Source organism: Pinus tabuliformis, chromosome 7, assembly GCF_031772625.1.
Source record: "Pinus tabuliformis cultivar Carrire ecotype Pingquan chromosome 7, CPIR1, whole genome shotgun sequence".
NCBI classification, from domain to species: Eukaryota; Viridiplantae; Streptophyta; class Pinopsida; order Pinales; family Pinaceae; genus Pinus; species Pinus tabuliformis.
Window position 1 is genome coordinate 1,632,538,599 of NC_142293.1, and position 12,692 is coordinate 1,632,551,290.

The following is a 12,692-nucleotide window of genomic DNA, read 5'->3' on the forward strand; positions in this document are numbered from 1 at the left end:
ACCCAGACATTACAACTCCAAGGAGACCCTTAAGAAAAATATACAGACATGATGCCAAACCTTCCCAATCTAGAAAAATAGGTTGAAACCAAACCCCCCATCACAAAGAAATTAGACCTACAACCTCAGACCCTACCCCAGTACTTAAGTCAAAAGAAAATGCTAGATAATGGAAGGAATCAACATGAATTCCAACACAGGGGGTTGAAAGTGAAGCCCACACCAACTCATTCTGGACCAAGGTTCCAAGCACCAAACGAGAGACCCCATCACTAAAGATACTCCACTCTTTCCACCAACAGCCTCACAGGCCAAATAGTCTTGCCTTCGCTGTCACTACAACAAACCCAAACCAAAACGCAAGGCACCATTCACCACCAACTGGAACAAAAAGCACAAATAGGGAAGTCTAGGACCTAGCCTCACCTCTTCCTCTCAATCTACCACTAAATTCTCCAAAAGACATCATTTGAACATGTTTATAATGAGTTGAGGCCATTTTGGGTATTGCATGTGAATGCATGCAAGGGGTTGGTCATTCCCTCTCCTCATAAATGTACATCACGTCTGGCTGTGGTGGGAACAACCCTTGAATCCTGATCATTACTCACATTAACACCCCCATCAAGGAGATCCACATCACCATCAAGAATAGCTTAGAGGGACTCTGCCTAACTAGATTCTATCATGATAGGCCAGCTGAGATCAATGTCTAATTATCTGCTTTGACATCCTAGATTTGCCAAAAAATATGTCTCCTTATTTCTGGATATTCTAGTATGTTGAACTAGTACATGATCCATTTGCCTAATCAAACCATTGATTCTTTTGATCTAACATTCCATTCTCCAGCTCTTCACCAATTTGTCGAGGGGGATCCATAATTCAATTTTTGTATGCAATTTATTACCAACAAGAAGTCTCCATATACTTGAAGTGAACATAAACCTTCATAGGTAGAAATATTTAGGCCTCATTCCAAAGCCTAAAACTATGCCACATTGTTACGAGTCAATCCACAACTCTGAGTGAAGACTCTTAGGGTAGTAGAGTTCTAGTCCCTAAATATCCCTCCCAGCTCTACATGTCTAGGATTCCCTTTCAATGCCCCATCGAAATTTAATTTAATAAAACCTCTTGGGGGGGAGTAAAGAAACTCAAAATCTGTTTAATTATTTCCTTAATTAAGTCTTTTCTTGGGGGACACATCTCCTGGCTAAGATCCAAATTTTGTAAAATCTCAACCTCTTGATTGTCCACTGTACAGTCCTCTTTCCTCTAGTTTCCTTCTCATGTTCCAAAATATCCTCACATTTCTTTCTTTCCATAGTGTCCATAACACAAATCCTCCAACTAGTGTGCAGGTCCTATTAAAAGTGGGGTTTGCGTACATTTTATGGTTCCAGTGTTAGAGGGTTACCACCACATAATCCAAGTTACGATTACCCTCTCCAAACAGTGTTGGAATGCAATACCAAATTGCCTCTTCATAAGAGAAATAGTTCAACGGGTGCTCCATGGTATCTTCCTAGAGTTCCATAGAAAATAAAGATATGGGTCTTGGTATCCTTTCTTTCTAATATGATCCCAATTTAAGATTTTCTTCCTTCCCAAAAGTCATAGGAAATGCACAACTTTAGGCCCTAGTTTACCAAACCAAATCGTTTTCCATATTGGGTATTCTTCCAAATTATTATGACCATCCAAAAGTGAGTAAGCCTTCTTAAAAGTAAAAATATCGATAGCCTTCGGTCCCCATCTTAGCTTGTCAAGATCTTGGGCAACTTGAATCTTCCTCTCTAATAATTCCTCCTTCAAGCATTCCCAAGGGATGACTTGTTGATTTTCTAGCCAATCCTCTCTAGACTTCCAGGTCCTCCATTGTTGTAAGCCTTGGACTTCCTTCCAATAATATGTTACCTTTTAACCTCCCAACATGGTGGTAAAAATTCTTAACTCTCATAACTTTTCTCCATCCTTCAACCTTGGAAGTTGCTTCCAAGCCTCCTCCCAGAAAACAGATGTGTCCCCTCTCCTTATCTTACAAAAAGTGTAGTCTTTCACTAGACTTTTGTTTGTATGAGCCCAATTCCATATGGCTAAACCTAGGATACAAGAATTATTTGTTAATATATTAGCTTGGGATCCCGAGTGTATTTCCTCCTCTAGATTTGGTTCCATAACTCCTATCCTCCCTATACCCATATCCACCATAGTTTGGCACCCAAAGCTCTACTGAGAACCTATAGATTCCTCAAACCTAAGTCACCTACTAATTTGGGTGAACAAAGTTTCTTCCATGCCACCAATGTTTATTTATTCACATTACTCACACCTCTCCATAAAAAATCCCTCCACTTAGAAATAAGCTCCTTGGAAATAAGTTTTGGAATTGACATAAATGTCATTTGATAAACTGGGACAACCTGGAGGATTGATTTGGTTAGAATGACTCTTCTCGCCAAGTTTAAATATCTAAATGCCCATTTCTTAACCTTATTGGATATTTTCTTTAGTGAATCTTCCTAATAAGATATCCTCTTTGGGTTAAAAACAAGGGGAACACCTAGATACTTCGAAGGAAGACTAGCATACTGAAACTCCAGTACTCTACAAAGATGGTGCTAGATCGATGCGTTCCAGTTGAAAAGAAGATATTAGTTTTCCCATTGTTTATAATTTTCCTAAATATTTCATGAAAATAGATAGCAATGAATAGATGGCTCTAGCTTCTTTGAGATTTCACAAACCAAATAAACAAACATCATCCACAAATTTTTGATGGGCCACCGAAAGGTCATTTCCAAAGACTTGAAGACCTTTGAATTCACTACTTGAATGAGATTTTTTAAAGAAAATTCCCAACTCCTCCATGGCCAGAATAAAAAGGAAGGGAGACAAAGTATCTCCTTATCTCAGACCCCTTGACCGGTTGAAAGTAGAATATGGAGATATGTTAATCAATATACAATAAAAAGGAATAGAAATAAGAGATCTAATCCATGGTATCCATTGCCAATAAAAACCAAATGCATCTAGGACTTGAGTCAGATAATCCCAATTCATCTTGTCAGATGCCTTTCAAAGGTCAATTTTAATTAGCATACCTAGTTTCTTCTAATGTTTTAAAAGAATGAATTATCTCATGTGAAATTATTATTCTAACAGTAATCTGACATCCCTCTAGAAAGCTTATTTGTTCTAGCATGGTCAATTCCTTAAGCAGTGGTTTTAAGTGATTAAATATTACTGAAGAAAGTATCGTGTATATGACATTGCATAAAGAAATGAGCCTAAAACCACTGAGGTCATCTCTTCCTAGATTTTGGAATTAAGGTTAAGATTTTTTCTCAATTCCTCCACTGCCACATGCACTTCCTCCCCAATGAAACTCTAGCATGCTTTGAATAAATCTAAGGTATAGTCGTATGAACATGGTTCTTTATTTCCTAGAATAACATATACCACTTCCTATACCTCCTTAAAATAAACCTCCCTCATCAGGGCTTCATTTTTCTCCCAAGTAAATAACCCAGGAGTACATGTTGCAATCCTACTAATAGAAGGTTGCTTGTCTTGGATTGGTTCCCATAGAATATTTTGGTGGTATTCCATAAGCTCCTCCTCTCTATCCTCATGATGGAGGTTCCTCTATTCACCCCTTCCTATGAGAGAAAATATCATGTTGTGTTGCGTGTTTAATCATAGATTTATGGAAGGATTTTGTATTCTTCTCTCTCTCTCTGGGCCACTTAACTCTTGATTTATGTTTCCACAACATCTCTTCTTTTTTCCTTTTATGTTATAACTTTTCAAATTTATACCTTCCTCCAATACAAGGTTCTTTGTTCTTCCTTATATGATCATTTTCTATTGGCTTTCCTACATCTTTTCTTCTAAAAATCGTTTTTCTTCCAAAATATGACTGAATTCCTTCTTGTTCCAAACCCTAATCTTAGATTTTAGTTATTTTAATTCCAGCTGAAGAGTATGAATTTTATTTTTACCCTTCACCTAAATTTACTCCTACCATACCCTAACTTTCTCCACAAAATCTAGGTCTTGTAGCAAAAAAAAATCAAATCTAAACGACCTATTTTTAGGGGCGTCATTTAATTCTAATGCAAGATGCATTGGCCATTGTTCAGAGCCTAAACTGGGAAAAATAGTTTCCTCCACAAAAATATCATTTCTAATTACCTTCTTAGATACTAAAAATATGTCTAATTTTCTGGCAACTTGGTGTTTTCCTCCCCCGTGATTATTCCAAGTGAAGATATCATTATGAGTTTGAATGTCTACCAATCCCAAAACTTGAATCATTGCCTCAAAAGAGTTCGATTCAAAATCTAGTCTTCTAATTCATCCTTTTTTTTCCTCCAATGACCTTATTATGTTAAAATATCCCTTTAATATCCATAGTGAGTCGTGTATCAACCTTTTGTGTGCCTTTAGGATATCTAGGGAGGCCTCCTTTTCACCTGAGATGTGAGGACCATACACAACCGTGAGACTGACCTTTTCTTTAGACCCGAGATATCTAAACCTTCCAGACAAAATTATGGGACATGTCATCCAATCATGGAATTCCACCTCTAGTGGGTTCTACAAGATCCTAGTCCTCTTGCACTTCTTGTGGCACTCCATGAAATCCACACTCCATTTTGTAAAAGGGCCGATAATCACTACAAAATAAAGTGGAGTAAGTTATGCACACGTTTTTCTTATGAAAACTTGACATATCTAACATTTTTGATATATTTAAATCAAGATCAACAATGTTTCCACATCTTAAGAGCTACATGACATTCACTTAAGCTAATGACTCATGTCCATTTGAATATAATCTTTAAAAAATAAAAGCCATAAATACTTTATGCATGTAATTTTTTTGGTTGTTTCCATCTTGGATAAATAACCACCATATGCCCCATTATGGAAATAATTCAAGAATCTCTTTGCCTCCTCATTAGGTAAACATTTAAACATAATCATGTGACACCATGACAATAAAAAATATTGTTGTTAATAAGGTAGTATTAGGAATATGTGTAAACACGTGTCACAATGTAGCGAGAACCATATCTTTATAACTAGATATTCATGAGAATATCTTCATACTATTGGTTCATAGTGGTTATGAGGAATAAATTCTCATCTAGGAATGACTTATTAATCATAGATTCATCAATTACCCTACTAAGTAATTCCAACATCAACTCATCATTTCTAGGTAATTCCAAAAAATTCTAAGTTAAACTCTAGAAGTATGAAAAATGACTTTCCATATCTACCCCTAATTATTTGTTAAGTAAATATGTGTTATATAGGGTTGACATATACAATAATAGAGGCATTCCTAAGGAGAATGTAATGTCAAAGTTTTTGGACAGCATGAGTAGCTATCAAGACCAACTTCTCATCATGATGATATCTCAATTTATTCTTGCAAGACCCTTCCTCAAGGTTGACAAATATAAAATGAAATGCTTTAATAGTCCAGAGGAATTAATAATGTAGCTAATATGAGGGATTGATTTTAAGCCTTAATCAACATTCGAAATTTTTGATCCCATATGGATGGAACTCCTTTCCACTTAAATCATTATGTATTGTTATAGTAATTGGCAATGAAGAACTGTAATAAGCTTGCTTTTCCTTGCAAACTCTAAAGATGGTGAATTGCACTCATTGGAGGCAATGTAAGAATTTTCTCAACCTTAAAGGTATCCATCATGATCTTATACTTTGCATGATAAAACCAATCAAAGTTCCCTAAAAAACCACAAAATATGCATATATGTGAGTTAATTCCAATCTTATCATATGGCAAAATCATTTAAAAAGGTAGCTTAAATATGCTTTGGATGTTCAATCATATTTTTGGACTAAAAGGATAGATCATCCAAATATGCCTAAATAATATGCTTTATGTCATAAAATGTGATGATCCCCAGTATTGCAGCAAGGATGTTGCAACTCCTAGGGTGACCATCCTTACTTTATCAACCCAGGGTTCATATGAAATTGAAGGTGACAATGCTACATTAACAACAGATGCAACAATCTACTCTTGTCACTTCTCAACTGGGGCGATAGACCACTAGGATTTTTCAAACCAATTTTTTATTGACTAGAAGGACATTGACTACTAACAGTGAATGTAAATCTATCTTTAATGCACAAATTAAATGCTTTCCTATGTTAAGGAAATGAAAATGTTGAATAAAAAGTGCTATGAAAATGACATGAAATCACCTAGCTAGGAATTAACACACATTACTTGTATAAGAGACCTAATTTAACCTTGCATTCTATCATCTACTTATCTGGATTAAGCAGGCATGGAAATGATCCTAACATTGCTAAGACTAATGTATGCATGCATTAGCTAAATATTGCAGAAAAGAGTCTTTTGGTTTTCAATTTAGAAATGTAAATGTTAAACTAATCAAGCTGATCTTTTGCAGGAGAGGAAGGTATGGTAAAATTGGTCAAAAATTGCATTGAGGGGTATGGAGGTCAAGTTGAAGGCCTACCCTAGGCTCTTATCATTATTTCTACCCAAAACAGTCTAAAACAGGCTGCTACAGGGTGTCCTGGTTTACTACAGGAAACTTAGTTGAAAGTTGTAGGAAGGTAGGGAAGGTGAAAGGAAGTGTTGGGAAGGTTTATGATGGTGGAATAAGGTATGGGGAAGGTGCACACTACCCAAGGGTCAACCCAACTCTTCAGGATGGTTGGATTTTCTCAAGGTGCTTGTCCACAGTGGCTACAAAACAAAAATCTAATTTTTTTATTGGTATGGTTTGGTGAGAGGTGGAGAAAACTTTAGCTGAGGTTGGTGGAATGAGTTCCTCCCTACAGATCAACAACTCCTGCAATAACACATATTCATTTCTTCATTTATGCACAACTTTATGTAAATGTGGAAAGGATGAGTTGAATTTGAGACACTGATTTATTGATGGCTAGTGGATCAAATCTATGGAATCGAATGCTTTCTAATCTACAACAAACTTAAGGAACAAAAATGACAATTGCAAGTGCTTCTAAGAAATCATTAACAACGGTCTACTCAACAAGGAATCCTAAGCTATGTAATAACCAAAAGATAACTCTGCTTTTTGGGACTGTGAGAGTGGGGTCCTCAAATCATGATCCCATGAGGGAGATGAGCATGAGACCACTATCACAAGATTTTCTAAAGTCTATCTTCAGTACTGTAACACAGATATACTTCTCCAACTAATGTAAGCAAAACTAACCAATCATTCAAAGACTTTCAAAACAAAATATAAATAATTTCAGCAACTAATCTATGATTCTAATCTAAGGATAGATGTACAAAAAGAAGAGGAACCTATGTTGCTAGGGTTGGGAACTAACCCAAGAGCTTCAACCCTATGAGTCAACTCAGTGTTGGATCAAAGAAACCATTTTCGTTATCACAAAAATATCAAAAATAACATGAGAATAAAAGTCGCAATATCTTAGGCTCGAAATTGCCTCTTGGCTACAATAAAAAGTCAAATCCTAGTGAAGCCCTAAACTTTCTTATTTACACAACTGAAGCTACCAATAAATTCCTTAAAATTAAGGAGGCTTGGCTCCGAAACTCAAGATTAACTTGTCTTCAATTATCACTGGCTTGGCTTCTAATGAACTCAGTGGGATTGGATTCTTGTAACTCTGAGTTGACGAGATCTTATGGAGGAATCTTTGAGTGATTGAGGAGTTGAGGGAGACCCAATCTCCTAAAATCCCTCCTGCTTGTCTACTTCAATTTCTTGCACTTAAATTAGCCAAAAACTGCTCCAAATCCTGCAATTAATGCACATAACATAGCATCTCACCTTTACCCCTCTCACTAAGCAAAATATGTAAAGAAATGTGAGAAAATTTTATTTTAATAAGCTGGAGAGTGGAATTAAGGCCCATATAATTTACCTATTGATGAGCCTCATCATCACCCCCCTACTGAAAGTGTTTCTCATCCTCTGAGCAACTTAGTCTATGTCCATATCTTTCATAGCTCTTGTGGCCTTCTGACATCCCAGGCCTCTATTCATGGAGTTTCCTCTTGTGGATAAAACCCTGCATGCTTCTCTATTTTCTCCCACTACTTTATTTCCTCTTCCTCCTTTCTACCTTCTAGCATACCCAATAGCAAGGGTGGATTGAGTTTCAAACCAATCCAATTGATTTTGAGTCTCTGTAGTGCATTCTTATACAGTGGGGTCCTTTCTAGTGCATCTCTCATCCTTTCAGGGGAATGATACTCCCTGATCCTTAGGTTGTATGGTAGGGTGCCCCATATCCTTTGGCATGCTTGCTAGCTTTCATTCCCTAGCAATATCAAGGTGTTCTCAAAATGTGTGATTGCTTGCTCTTGTGTAGCTAGGTATCTTGGTGCAAGTTTGGGATCATAGGTGATAATGTTATGGGTGCTAATGACAACAATTGAATTTATCTGTTCTACTATGATGTAAAGGGGATCTTTTTCTTCTCTTTCCAACACCCTCTTCACCTCCTTAGCCTTGGCCTCCTCATGACTCATCCATGATGCAAGGGCCATTAGTTGTAAGTCCCCCAACTTTGCATTGGGGTCCCACACATTCAAGTTTGTTAAGGCCAAGTTGTGCAAGTAGAATTCATATATCTTGGCCTTATCCTCTAGGGTTCTTTTGTCACATAATTCAATGAAACGCTGATAGTCTTGGAAAGGCATAGTCCCCTATTGTGCCAATGTCTTTATCTGAAATTGAAGCCATTGATCTTTGAGGTACAAGGCATATGATTTTGGTGGCATCCTGCACTGGAGTGCCTCCATGGAGAGGCTTGCCATGGTGGCCAATTGGCTCTCTTTTTCCTATAACTACCTCCTTAGCCATGTGTTTTCTGCCTCTAGTTGAGATCTCATAATTCGTTCCCTATATCTTATCCTACTCAACTCTCTGCCCATCTCTAGTAACTTCTATTCCATATGTCCCACATCCTCATCCTTATTTGATTTGGAAATTTGCGTTCAATGGTGTGTCCTTCCTCTCTCTTTCTCAAGCTCAAAGAATAGAGGGATGGAAATTTTTTTTGGTATTACTCTGCCTCCCTTAATGAATCTGTAATAAGAGCTCAGATTGGGTTGTGGGCTAGGTTCCTGCAGCTCTTAGGATTCTCCCTTAGATGTATTTGGAGAATCTACCCCTTCCTGCACTTGTGTTGCTACTTCCTTGCCTTCCCTTTGTCCCTGTTTTCCTTCCTACTTATTTTTTTGTGTTTCCTGTAGTATTAATAGAGTTTCTTGTAGTTTTGTTTGAGGATCCTGTAGAAGGATTTTTCCTTTCTGAAATGGGGTCAAAGGTGCCTTGTCTTGCTTTGTTGATTCTAACCTAGTGACAAGCCTCCTAACATAGGTGATTGGAGAGTTTGGGGAAGATTGTTTTCATGTGTCCTATTCACCTTTTATTTCCAGGGAAACTAGCTTTTCTTACTCTTTTGGTGAGTTCTCAATTGTGATTAGAGCCCTGGTGGGTGTTTGTGGTTTCCCTTGTTTGATCCTAGTGCTTCTCCTTGTTTTTAAATAGAGGGGAGTATGCCTCTGTCTTTTCCCCTTTTGCTTGACAAGTGTGGCTAGGGCAGTCAAAGCAGCAACTGCCTCCATCTCAGTTGGTTTAGGAGACAACCTTGGAGACTCCTCCCTTTCCTTGGTGAGTTCCTCAGGGCTTTCTTCTTCCTTCTATTCTTTCTCTTCACCTTTCTCCTCTTCTCCTTCTTCATTTGCTTCTTCTTCTTCTGTTTTCTCTGTTTCTGCCTCCTCTTCCTCCTCTAGTTCTTCTTCTTTCTCTTTAGGTTCTTCTTCATCTTCTTCTGCCTCCTCTTTGGCACTAAAGGTATTGTCCCTATCATATTCAAGGGCTTATATTTCAATCACAACCTCTCTATCCATGTCTTTGAATGTGGACCATTGAATGGGGATTCTTAGCTAGCTCAGGGCATCCTCTAGTATTAGCTTAATAAGTCCACGATGTGCCAATTGATGATGTTTTCCCTCTTGGACTTTTAGGCTCATGTCTATTATTGATTGTAGTAAGAAGTAGGGTATACTGAGTCTTCTATTAATGGTCATCCCCTCCTCTGATCTGGATTTAGACAAGAATGCAAAAAATTACAGATATAACCATACATATAGAGATGCAGCAGAAATAATACTTCATTTCATTACTGTAAAATACTGAAATATGCTTACAAACAGAAATGGAAATAAACTAGCTAGGGTGATGGTAGCTTATCTCTGAGAAGGGATGTGGCAGCTACATGCCTCTAAACTGTGTTACAATGAGGCTTGAAGGCCTATTTATTGTTGAGAAATAATGGAAAACCCTAAAAATCCAAAAACCTAACCCTAGAAGATGAAACGCCAAACTGTGGGCCCCGTTTGGGTAAATTGGTACATCAACTTCCTGGGGTCGTAACTTTGGCATACGATAGTCGTTTGACACGCACAATATCTCGTTATAAATATCTATCCGAGAACTACAACTTTGGGAAGAGAAACATCAATCCATGGACCCATGTTGCTCCCAGTTTTCCCAAAAAACGTCGTTTAGGGCCTCAAAACGGCTCCGGAAGTTTAGGACCCAAAAAACTGCTAAAAATAGTAAACTGTGCTACAATTAAGGAAACTGAAAAGCTGAAAGAAACAATGGTGGGGTTCCAAGTGGAATTGGCAGGCGGCCACCAAAATCCGCCTGTATCATCCCCAAATCTCAACTCATGGAGGAGTCTAAATTGATAGCCATAGACTATACTGAGCCTCCCTTTACAAGAGATATATTTGAGAATATGATAGCTCACCTCATTCGAAGGGTAGGGAATGATTTCCCTTCTTATCCCATTTCTGTCTTCAATTCGCTCTTCATCCCTTGTTGGGATGGGGTCCCCTTGGGTCAGTTTTGGGGCAACAACCCAAGTTTTGGGGCAAAACCCCAAGTTTTTATATAAAAAAATGAAAAGTCTCCACAAATTGTGGTCGCAGAGCGCATAGCTAGTTAAGAGTCAAAAAGGGTTTTTACCCTCCTTTATGTAAATTTGAGTCGGATTTTGAGATCTACCCATGGTCCGCAGACCATGGGATTGTATAAATAGGTGTGTCTTAGAGAGTCTAAGGCATATAGAAGTCAGAAGAAGTCTATGGGTATGAGCGAAGAAGTCTAGTACAGAGATAGAAGTCTTAGAGGAGGGAAAGGCTCAGCAGTTGACTGCACAAAGGCCTAGAGTAGTGTTTGCAGCTGAGTGCGTGGACCCCTGCAGCTGAGTGCACAAGGAAGTATTGAGCCTATAAACCTATATTGAAGATCAATAAAGAAGATTATTGCAGAAATTTATGTGTTTTAGCTCTTTACTTCTATTATGTATGATTGTGATAAATGTTGTGATGGAATGATGTTTTTATACAATAATGATTTATTGATGCGCGAATTTACTTGATCCACCTTATTATTTGAACGGAATTAATGTTAAATGATTACGTGAAGATCATAACACTGTCTGTTAAAGTTATTGAATGCTTAGGTGGATCTGATTAAATATTGGTCTAAAAGTAATCTGCGTGTAAGTAGCTAATTCGCCTGTTCAGGGTCTGCAAAAGCCAGTCATAGACCTTCACGGAGGTCTAGAGGCCGATTCGAGGAAGTTATTTCCATAAGCCATAAGCACTTAAAGATTTACGCGAAGGCAGATCTAGGTTGCAGAAGGACATCACATTGATCTCTGGGTGCAGAAACTTGGTTACAATATCCCCCCATACTGCTTCAAGTGAGATTTCTGTCTGCGCATTGCGGACTAATGCCGAAAGGGCCAGTAGTGAGAGGATTTTTTTGGTGCAATTATCTCTAAACCTGGGTTAGGACCCCTTAAGCTAACAAATGGTTCCATTGTTGAGACCGATATCTGCATAAAGAGGTGTGCAACGTCGCATCACTGGAATCCAACTAAGAAGGAAATTGAGAAGTGGTTGGATAGAAAGATCCACGAATTCACGGCGCAGGAAAATAGGAATCCGTGCTTGACAAAAGAATAGTGGTTGGACAAATATTTGTACACAAAAATACACGAAATTTTCTTCTGCATCTTCTTGAACTATACAAGTGGATAGCTAAATTGGTAGACGACCAAGGGAGGTGTAAGCTTGACGGTCCAATAGTGTGAAATCCAGAATTAGTGCGAAGGCTGGAAGCTTCTGAAGATAAGATTGTGTGTTGTTTACCATTGGATTGATTGGGTTATAGGAGGATTTGTTACAGAGTTCGCGTCGACACCTCAGTCAGTTACAGTGAAGCACAGCGACGCTTCTTCAAAGGACTGTGAGGTAAGTATCTACGATCTTTGAATAATTGGATTAAGGTGTTGTTGTGTGAAAAACAAGTTATGCCACTACCTTGATGTTTGGAGCTAAGTGAAATGGGAAGCTCTTCAGGGATAGGGGGAGAACAGGCCCTGAATATAGCCCATTGATTGAACCCCCTATGAGTAACAACGAAGGAGCAACACAGGCTTAACTGCAAAGTGTTATCCAATTTATAAGGCAGGGCTTTCCACGAATACCTCATTCATCCACACCACCTCCACCTTCACCTCCACAATATAAACCTTCATTCACACCGCCACCAGCACAACCACCTGTCAACATGTCG